At 43.0% G+C, this 10417-nt stretch overlaps 1 pseudogene; it reads right to left on the bottom strand.

Annotated features, from left to right (window-relative positions):
• Window positions 1-471: 471 nt before the first annotated feature.
• Window positions 472-888, bottom strand: LOC101320141 (small ribosomal subunit protein eS21 pseudogene; annotated as a pseudogene).
• Window positions 889-10417: the final 9529 nt, after the last annotated feature.

The following is a 10417-nucleotide window of genomic DNA, read 5'->3' as shown; positions in this document are numbered from 1 at the left end:
TTGATTCTTTGGTCACCCTGAAGTCTGTTATTTGTAGCCTACCAGGGTTTGGAATAATCTCACATATTACATACTATTTAGGACAAAAAGACCCTTTCGCCTATATGGGAATAGTGTGAGTCATGTCCACTGGCTTTTTAGGACTTATCTTGTGGACCCATCACATGTTTACAGTAGGGATAGATGAACATACTTTACATCAGCTAAAGTAATTATTTCTATCCCGACAGGAGTAAAAGTATTTAGCTGATAAGCAACTCTTCACGGAGGTAATATTACATGATCTCCCACTCTATTATGAGCTTTAGGCTTTTTCTTTTTACAGTAGGTTGTGTAACAGGAATGGTCTTAGCTAATTCATCCCTGGACATTGTCCTCCATGGTATATACTACGAAGTAGCACACTTCCATTATGTAATGTCAATGGGAGCAGTGTTCACTATTTTTTTTTGGGGGGGGTTCACTATTTATTTATGACAAACATTCCACATCCAGGTTCCTCTCTAGGCAGAAGTTCTTTGAGACGATGCCGTCTGCCTTGGCCAGTCAGAGAATGGTCATCTCACTCACCCATCCTGCGAATGGCCCTGCAGATAGCGTAGGTTTTAAACTGGCCATTGAACCTGCCTGTCACCTTGTCAACCTCAGCCACGTTCATCTGGATGGACGCATGGTCCTTGGCGCCGATGACGCGGTTGCCGGCGGAGCATTTCCGCAGCATGTACAGGTCCACGGACTCGCTGGCATCGTTCTGCGTGCTGAGGGAGCGTCTGGTGGTACCACAGTGAGCGTGAGCGCAGAATAAAAAAGCAGCAGTGTTCACTATTATAGGAGGCTTCATGCACTGATTTCCACTATTCTCAGGTTATACACTTAACAGGAGCAAAAATTCCCTTCATCGTTATATTTGTAGTAGTAAATATGATCTTCTTCCCGCAGCACTTTCTTGGCCTTTCAGGATGTCACTACATTACTCCAACCACGCTGATGCACACACAACATGAAATCTTTCATCTATAGGCTCATGCATCTCATTAACAGCAGTACTGCTAATAATCTTTATAATTTGAGAAGCTCTTGCATTCAAATGAGAAGTCTCAGTAGAGTAACAACTACTAACCTAGAATGGTTACATGGATGCTGCCCACCATATCCTATGTTTGAAGATCCTACTTATGTAAGTTTAAAATAAGCAAGGAAGGAATCGAATTCTTTTCAACCAGTTTCAAGCCCACACCATGACAATTATGTCTTTCTCAATAAATGAGATTAAGATAAGTTATGTAAGTTCATCAAAGTTAAATCATAGGCAAAAATCTTGTATATCACTACGGCACATCCATTTCAACTAGGCTCTCAAGATGCAACGTTACCTGTCATGGAAGAACTTTTACATTTTCATGATCACACATTAATATCCACTTTTAAAATAGAACTTAACTAATATTGACAACTAAACTGACCCATACACATACACTAGATGCACAAGACCTTTTGAACCATTTATCAGCCATCACATAATTGCCCTATCATCACTACGAATCCTTTTCATGATACATGAAATCAGTAACCCTTCCCTAACCGTAAAAACTATAGGCCAGGGGGGACCTTGAAGATGGCGGAAGAGTAAGACGCGGAGATCACCTTCCTCCCCACAGATACACCAGAAATGCATCTACACGTGGAACAACTCCTACAGAACACCTACTGAAGGCTGGCAGAAGACCTCAGACCTCCCAAAAGGCAAGAAACTCCCCACGTACCTGGGTAGGGCAAAAGAAAAAAGAAAAAACAGAGACAAAAGAATAGGGACGGGACCTGCACCAGTGGGAGGGAGCTGTGCGGGAGGAAAGGTTGCCACACACTAGGAAGCCCCTTCGCGGGCGGAGACTGCGGGAGGCGGAGGGGGGAGCTTCGGGGCCGCGGAGGAGTGCACAGCAACGGGTGCGGAGGGCAAAGCGGGGAGATTCCCGCACAGAGGATCGGTGCCGACCGGCACTCACCAGCCCGAGAGGCTTGTCTGCTCCCCCGCCGGGGCGGGCGGGGCTGCGAGCTGAGGCTCTGAGGCTCGGGTTTCGGTTTCGGACGGAGCGCAGGGAGAGGACTGGGGTTGGCGGCTTGAACATAGCCTGAAGGGGTTAGTGCACCACGGCTAGCCGGGAGGGAGTCCGGGGAAAAGTCTGCACCTGCCGAAGAGGCAAGAGACTTTTTCTTCCCTCTTTGTTTCCTGGTGCGTGAGGAGAGGGGTTTAAGAACGCTGCTTAAAGAAACTCCAGAGACGGGCGCGAGCCGCGGCTAAAAGCGCGGACCCCAGAGACGGGCGCGAGCCGCGGCTGAGGGCGCGGACCGCAGAGACAGGCGCGAGCCGCGGCTGAGGGCGGGGACTCCAGAGACGGGCGCGAGCCGCAGCTGAGGGCGCGGACTCCAGAGACGGGCATGAGACGCTAAGGCTGCTGCTGCCGCCACCAAGGGGCCTGTGTGCGAGCGCAGGTCGCTCTCCACGCCCCTCTTCCGCGGAGCCTGTGCAGCCCGCCACTGCCAGGTTCCCGGGATCCGGGGACAACTTCCCCGGGAGAGCGCACAGCGCGCCTCAGGCTGGTGCAAGGTCACGCTGGCCTTTGCCGCCGCAGGCCCGCCCCGCACTCTGTGCCCCTCCCTCCCCGCCGGCCTGAGTGCGCCAGAGCCCCCGAATCAGCGGCTCCTTTAACCCCGTCCTGTCTGAGCAAACAACAGACGCCCTCCAGCGACCTACACGCAGAGGCAGGGCCAAATCCAAAGCTGAGCCCCTGGGAGCTGTGAGAACAAAGAAGAGAAAGGGAAATCTCTCCATGCAGCCTCAGGAGAAGCGGATTAAAGCTCCACAATCAACTTGATATACCCTGCATCTGTGGAACACCTGAATAGACAACCAATCATCCCAAATTAAGGAGGTGGACTTTAGGAGCAAGATCTATGATTTTTTCCCCTTTTCCTCTTTTTGTGAATGTGTATGTGTATGCTTCTGTGTGAGATCTTGTCTGTATAGTCTTGCTTCCACCATTTGTCCTAGGGTTCTATCCCTGGTTTTTTTAAAAAAATTTTTTAATAATCAATTTTAATTTTAATAACGTTATTATACTTTACCTTCTTTCTTTTCTTTCCTTCCTTCCTTCCCTCCTTTAGACAACGAATCATCCGAAATTGAGGAGGTGGTCTCTGACAGCAAGATTTATGATTTTTCCCCCTTTACCTCTTTTAGTGAGGGTGTATGTGTATGCTTCTGTGTAAGATTTTGTCTGTATAGCTTTGCTTACAACATTTGTCCTAAGGTTCTATCCGTCCCTTTTTTTCCTAAATAAGAATTTTTTAATTCAATAACTTTATTATAATTTTATTTTTACTGTATCTTCTTTCTTTCTGTCTTTTTTCCTTCTTTCCCTCCTTCCTTCCTTCCTCCCTCCCTCCCTTCTTTCCTTCTTTGCTTCTTTCTTTCTTTCTTCCTTCCTTCCTTCCCTCCTTTCCTTCTTTCTTTCCTCATACTTCTACTAATTACCTCTACTTTTTCTCCCTTTTATTCTGAGCCGTGTGGATGAAAGGCTCTTGGTGCTCCAGCCAGGAGTCAGGGCTCAGCCTCTGAGGTAGGAGAGCCAACTTCAGGACACTGGTCAACAAGAGACCTCCCAGCTCCACATAATATCAAACGGCGAAAATCTCCCAGAGATCTCCATCTTAACACTAGCACCCAGCTTCACTCAACGACCAGCAAGCCACAGTGCTGGACAACCTATGCCAAATAACTAGCAAAACAGGAACACAACCCCACCCATTAGCAGAGAGGCTGCCTAAAATCATAATAAGGCCACAGACACCCCAAAACACACCACCAGACGTGAACCTGCCCACTAGAGAGACAAGATCCAGCCTTATCCACCACAACACAGGCACTAGTCCCCTCCACCAGGAAGCCTACACAACCCACTGAACCAACCTTAGCCACTGGAGACAGACATCAAAAACAGCGGGAACTACGAACCTAGAGTCTGCAAAAAGGAGACCCCAAACACAGTAAGATAAGCAAAATGAGAAGACAGAAAAACACACAGCAGATAAAGGAGCAAGATAAAAATGCACCAGACCTAACAAATGAAGAGGAAATAGCCAGTCTACTTGAAAAGGAATTCAGAATAATGATGGTAAGGATGATCCGAAATCTTGGAAATAGAATGGACAAAATGCAAGAAACAGTTAACAAGGACCTAGAAGAAATAAAGATGAAACAAGCAACGATGAACAACACAATAAATGAAATTAAAAGTACTCTAGATGGGATCAATAGCAGAATAACTGAGGCAGAAGAACAGATAAGTGACCTGGAAGATAAAATAGTGGAAATAACTACTGCAGAGCAGAATAAAGAAAAAAGAATGAAAAGAACTGAGGACAGTCTCAGAGACCTCTGGGACAACATTAAACGCACCAACATTCGAATTATAGGGGTTCCAGAAGAAGAAGAGAAAAAGAAAGGGACTGAGAAAATATTTGAAGAGATTATAGTTGAAAACTTCCCTAATATGGGAAAGGAAATAGTTAATCAAGTCCAGGAAGCACAGAGAGTCTCATACAGGATAAATCCAAGGAGAAATACGCCAAGACACATATTAATCAAACTGTCAAAAATTAAATACAAAGAAAGCATATTAAAAGCAGCAAGGGGAAAACGACAAATAACACATAAGGGAATCCCCATAAGGTTAACAGCTGATCTCTCAGCAGAAACCCTACAAGCCAGAAGGGAGTGGCAGGACATACTGAAAGTGATGAAGGAGAAAAACCTGCAGCCAAGACTACTCTACCCAGCAAGGATCTCATTCAGATTTGATGGAGAAATTAAAACCTTTACAGACAAGCAAAAGCTGAGAGAGTTCAGCACCACCAAACCAGCTTTACAACAAATGCTAAAGGAACTTCTCTAGGCAAGAAACACAAGAGAAGGAAAAGACCTATAATAACGAACCCAAAACAATTTAGAAAATGGGAATAGGAACATACATATCGATAATTACCTTAAATGTAAATGGACTAAATGCTCCCACCAAAAGACACAGATTAGCTGAATGGATACAAAAACAAGACCCTTATATATGCTGTCTACAAGAGACCCACTTCAGACCTAGAGACACATACAGACTGAAAGTAAGGGGATGGAAAAAGATATTCCATGCAAATGGAAACCAAAAGAAAGCTGGAGTAGCAATTCTCATATCAGACAAAATAGACTTTAAAATAAGGACTATTAGAAGAGACAAAGAAGGACACTACATAATGATCAAGGGATCGATCCAAGAAGAAGATATAACAATTGTAAATATTTATGCACCCAACATAGGAGCACCTCAATACATAAGGCAAATACTAACAGCCATAAAAGGGGAAATCGACAGTAACACATTCATAGTAGGGGACTTAAACACCCCACTTTCACCCATGGACAGATCATCCAAAATGAAAATGAATAAGGAAACACAAGCTTTAAATGATACATTAAACAAGATGGACTTAATTGATATTTATAGGACACTCCATCCAAAAACAACAGAATACACGTTTCTCAAGTGCTCATGGAACATTCTCCAGGATAGATCATATCCTGGGTCACAAATCAAGCCTTGGTAAATTTAAGAAAATTGAAATTGTATCAAGTATCTTTTCTGACCACAACGCCATGAGACTAGATATCAATTACAGGAAAAGATCTATAAAAAATACAAACACATGGAGGCTAAACAATACACTACATAATAATGAAGTGATCACTGAAGAAATCAAAGAGGAAATCAAAAAATACCTAGAAACAAATGACAATGGAGACACAATGACCCAAAACCTATGGGATGCAGCAAAAGCCGTTCTAAGGGGTAAGTTTATAGCAATACAAGCCCACCTTAAGAAGCAGGAAACATCTCGAATAAACAACCTAACCTTGCACCTCAAGCAATTAGAGAAAGAAGAACAAAAAAACCCCAAAGCTAGCAGAAGGAAAGAAATCATAAAAATCAGATCAGAAATAAATGAAAAAGAAATGAAGGAAACAATAGCAAAGATCAATAAAACTAAAAGCTGGTTCTTTGAGAAGATAAACAAAATAGATAAACCACTAGCCAGACTCATCAAGAAAAACAGGAAGAAGACTCAAATCAATAGAATTAGAAATGAAAAAGGAGAGGTAATAACTGACACTGCAGAAATAAAAGAGATCATGAGAGATTACTACAAGCAACTCTCTGCCAATAAAATACAATCTGGAAGAAATGGACAAATTCTTAGAAATGCACATCCTGCAAAGACTGAACCAGGAAGAAATAGAAAATATGAACAGACCAATCACAAGAACTGAAATTGAAGCTGTGATTAAAAATCTTCCAACAAACAAATGCCCAGGACCAAATGGCTTCACAGGCGAATTCTAACAAACATTTAGAGAAGAGATAACACCTATCCTTCTCAAACTCTTCCAAAATATAGCAAAGGGAGGAACACTCCCAAACTCATTACACGAGGCCACCATCACCTTGATACCAAAACCAGACAAGGATTTCACAAAGAAAGAAAACTACAGGCCAATATCACTGATGAACATAGATGCAAAAATCCTCAACAAAATACTAGCAAACAGAATCCAACAGCACATTAAAAGGATCATACACCATGATCAAGTGGGGTTTATTCCAGGAATGCAAGGATTCTTCAATATACGCAAATCTATCAATGTGATAAACCGTATTAACAAATTGAAGGAGAAAAACCATATGATCATCTCAATAGATGCAGAGAAAGCTTTTGACAAAATTCAACACCCATTTATGATTAAAACCCTGCAGAAAGTAGGCATAGAGGGAACTTTCCTCAACATAATAAAGGCCATATATGACAAGTCCACAGCAAACATCATCCTCAATGGTGAAAAACTGAAAGCATTTCCACTAAGATCAGGAACAAGACAAGGTTGCCCACTCTCACCACTCTTATTCAACATAGTTTTGGAAGTTTTAGCCACAGCAATCAGAGAAGAAAAGGAAATAAAAGGAATCCAAATCGGAAAAGAAGTAAAGCTGTCACTGTTTGCAGATGACATGATACTATACATAGAGAATCCTAAAGATGCCACCAGAAAACTACTGGAGCTAATCAATGAATTTGGTAAAGTGGCAGGATACAAAATTAATGCACAGAAATCTCTGGCATTCCTATATACTAATGATGAAAAATCTGAAAGTGAAATCAAGAAAACACTCCTATTTACCATTGCAACAAAAAGAATAAAATATCTAGGAAGAAACCTACCTAAGGAGACAAAAGACCTGTATGCAGAAAATTATAAGACACTGATGAAAGAAATTAAAGATGATACAAATAGATGGAGAGATATACCATGTTCTTGGATTGGAAGAATCAACATTGTGAAATGACTCTACTACCCAAAGCAATCTATAGATTCAATGCAATCCCTATCAAACTACCACTGGCATTTTTCACAGAAGTAGAACAAAAAATTTTGCAATTTGTATGGAAACACAAAAGACCCCGAATAGCCAAAGCAATCTTGAGAACGAAAAAAGGAACTGGAGGAATCAGGCTCCCTGACTTCAGACTATACTACAAAGCTACAGTTATCAAGACGGTATGGTACTGGCACAAAAACAGAAAGATAGATCAATGGAACAGGACAGAAAGCCCAGAGATAAACCCACGCACATATGGACACCTTATTTTTGATAAAGGTGGCAGGAATGTACAGTGGAGAAAGGACAGCCTCTTCAATAAGTGGTGCTGGGAAAACTGGACAGGTACATGTAAAAGTATGAGATTAGAACACTCCCTAACACCATACACAAAAATAAGCTCAAAAAGGATTAAAGACCTAAATGTAAGGCCAGAAACTATCAAACTCTTAGAGGAAAACATAGGCAGAACACTATGACATAAATCACAGCAAGATCCTTTCTGACCCACCTCCTAGAGTAATGGAAATAAAAACAAAAATAAACAAATGGGACCTAATGAAACTTCAAAGCTTTTGCACAGCAAAGGAAACCATAAACAAGACCAAAAGACAACCCTCAGAATGGGAGAAAATATTTGCAAATGAAGCAACTGACAAAGGATTAATCTCCAAAATTTACAAGCAGCTCATGCAGCTCAATAACAAAAAACAAACAACCCAATCCAAAAATGGGCAGAAGACCTAAATAGACATTTCTCCAAAGAAGATATACAGACTGCCAACAAACACATGAAAGAATGCTCAACATCATTAATTATTAGAGAAATGCAAATCAAATCTACAATGAGATATCATCTCACACCAGTCAGAATGGCCATCATCAAAAAATCTAGAAACAATAAATGCTGGAGAGGGTGTGGAGAAAAGGGAACACTCTTGCACTGCTGGTGGGAATGTGCATTGGTTCAGCCACTATGGAGAACAGTATGGAGGTTCCTTAAAAAACTACAAATAGAACTACCATATGACCCAGCAATCCCACTACTGGGCATATACCCTGAGAAAACCAAAATTCAAAAAGAGTCATGTACCAAAATGTTCATTGCAGCTCTATTTACAATAGCCCGGAGATGGAAACAATCTAAGTGTCCATCATCGGATGAATGGATAAAGAAGATGTGGCACATATATACAATGGAATATTACTCAGCCATAAAAAGAAACGAAATTGAGCTATTTGTAATGAGGTGGATAGACGTAGAGTCTGTCATACAGAGTGAAGTAAGTCAGAAAGAAAAAGACAAATACCGTATGCTAACACATATATATGGAATTTAAGAAAAAAAAATGTCATGAAGAACCTAGGGGTAAGGCAGGAATAAAGACGCAGACCTCCTAGAGAACGGACTTGAGGTTATGGGGAGGGGGAAGGGTGAGCTGTGACAGGGCGAGTGAGTCACAGACATATACACACTAACAAACGTAGTAAGGTAGATAGCTAGTGGGAAGCAGCCGCATGGCACAGGGATATTGGCTCGGTGCTTTGTGACAGCCTGGAGGGGTGGGATAGGGAGGGTGGGAGGGAGGGAGACGCAATAGGGAAGACATATGGGAACATATGTTTATGTATGACTGATTCACTTTGTTATAAAGCAGAAACTAACACACCATTGTAAAGCAATTATACCCCAATAAAGATGTTAAAAAAAAAACAAAAACTATAGGCCATCAATGATTCTGCAGCTATGAATACACAGATTATGAAGATTTTAATTTTGATTCCTCTACGATTCCCACATCAGATCTAAAACCAGGAGAATTATGACTAATAGAAGTCAACAACCGAGTAGTATAGAGCTAGTCATCGAATATTAGTTTCAACTGAAAATGTTTTACACTCATGAGCTATACCTTCTTTAGGTCTAAAAACAGCTGCTATCCCAGGGTGCCTAAATTAAAGAACTCTAATCTCGACAGGACCAGGCCTATGCTGTGGACAATAATCAGTATTAGTTGTTTTCCTGTGTTCAAAGACAGGACAGAGGGAGACGGCTGAGACGTGGGGTGAATTCAGAGCCCATGGTGGATGCCCTCTCCAAGCTCCAGGATAGGAATGGGGCCTCTGGGGTCCCAGGCCACCCACCACACCCTCCTGAGCGGGATCTTGGGAACATTCTGTGTCGGTGATGAGGTGGTCCAAACACTAGTCATGGCCCTGACGCTGCGTCCTATGAGGGCCCCATGCTCTTGGGATCATGCCCCACACTGTGGGTCTGCCCTGTAGGGTCCTTCCTGCCGCAGAAGCAGAGACCCCCCAGCAAGCAGCCCCGTCCCCAACAGGCAGGAAGAGGGCAGGGGAGCAGGGCACCAGAGGAATCTCACTCAGACACCAGCATCCTAGGGGTGCCAGCGGGGACAGCCATTACACAGATGAGGCACAGCTCAAGGGACGGGGCCAGAGGGCCCCACAGGCGACTGATCAGGTCCCAGCTCATCTGTGCCCCGGACACCCTGTCCCTAAATGCAGATTCTTCAGATGCAAACAGGCAGACCTTCAGACTGAAAGTCAGCTCTTCCAAAATGACCCCTCAGCAAACACTGCAGGATTCCACTCATATGGGGGCCCTAGAGTCGACAACTCATGGACCGAAGTGGACGGCGGTGCTGGGGCTGCAGGAGCGGGTGGGCAGTGAGACTTTCATGGTTGTGGAACTTTGGTTTTACAAGATGAAAAGTTCTAGGATGGTGGTGATGGCTCCACAAGGTGAACGCACCTGATGCCTTGGAAATGTGCACTTAAAATGGTGACGATGGTAAAGGGTGTGTGATGTGTGTTTTATTTCACTTAAAATAAAATTTTTAAGTGATGTCTTGTTAATTGAGATTCCAATTCGACTCCCCTTTACACAAATGGGTGAGGCCCAAGCACCGTCCTCC

This window comes from Tursiops truncatus, chromosome 16 (assembly GCF_011762595.2).
Source record: "Tursiops truncatus isolate mTurTru1 chromosome 16, mTurTru1.mat.Y, whole genome shotgun sequence".
Taxonomy (NCBI): domain Eukaryota; kingdom Metazoa; phylum Chordata; class Mammalia; order Artiodactyla; family Delphinidae; genus Tursiops; species Tursiops truncatus.
The sequence above is the reverse complement of the archived record's forward strand: the minus strand, read 5'-3'. Positions and strand labels throughout refer to the sequence as shown.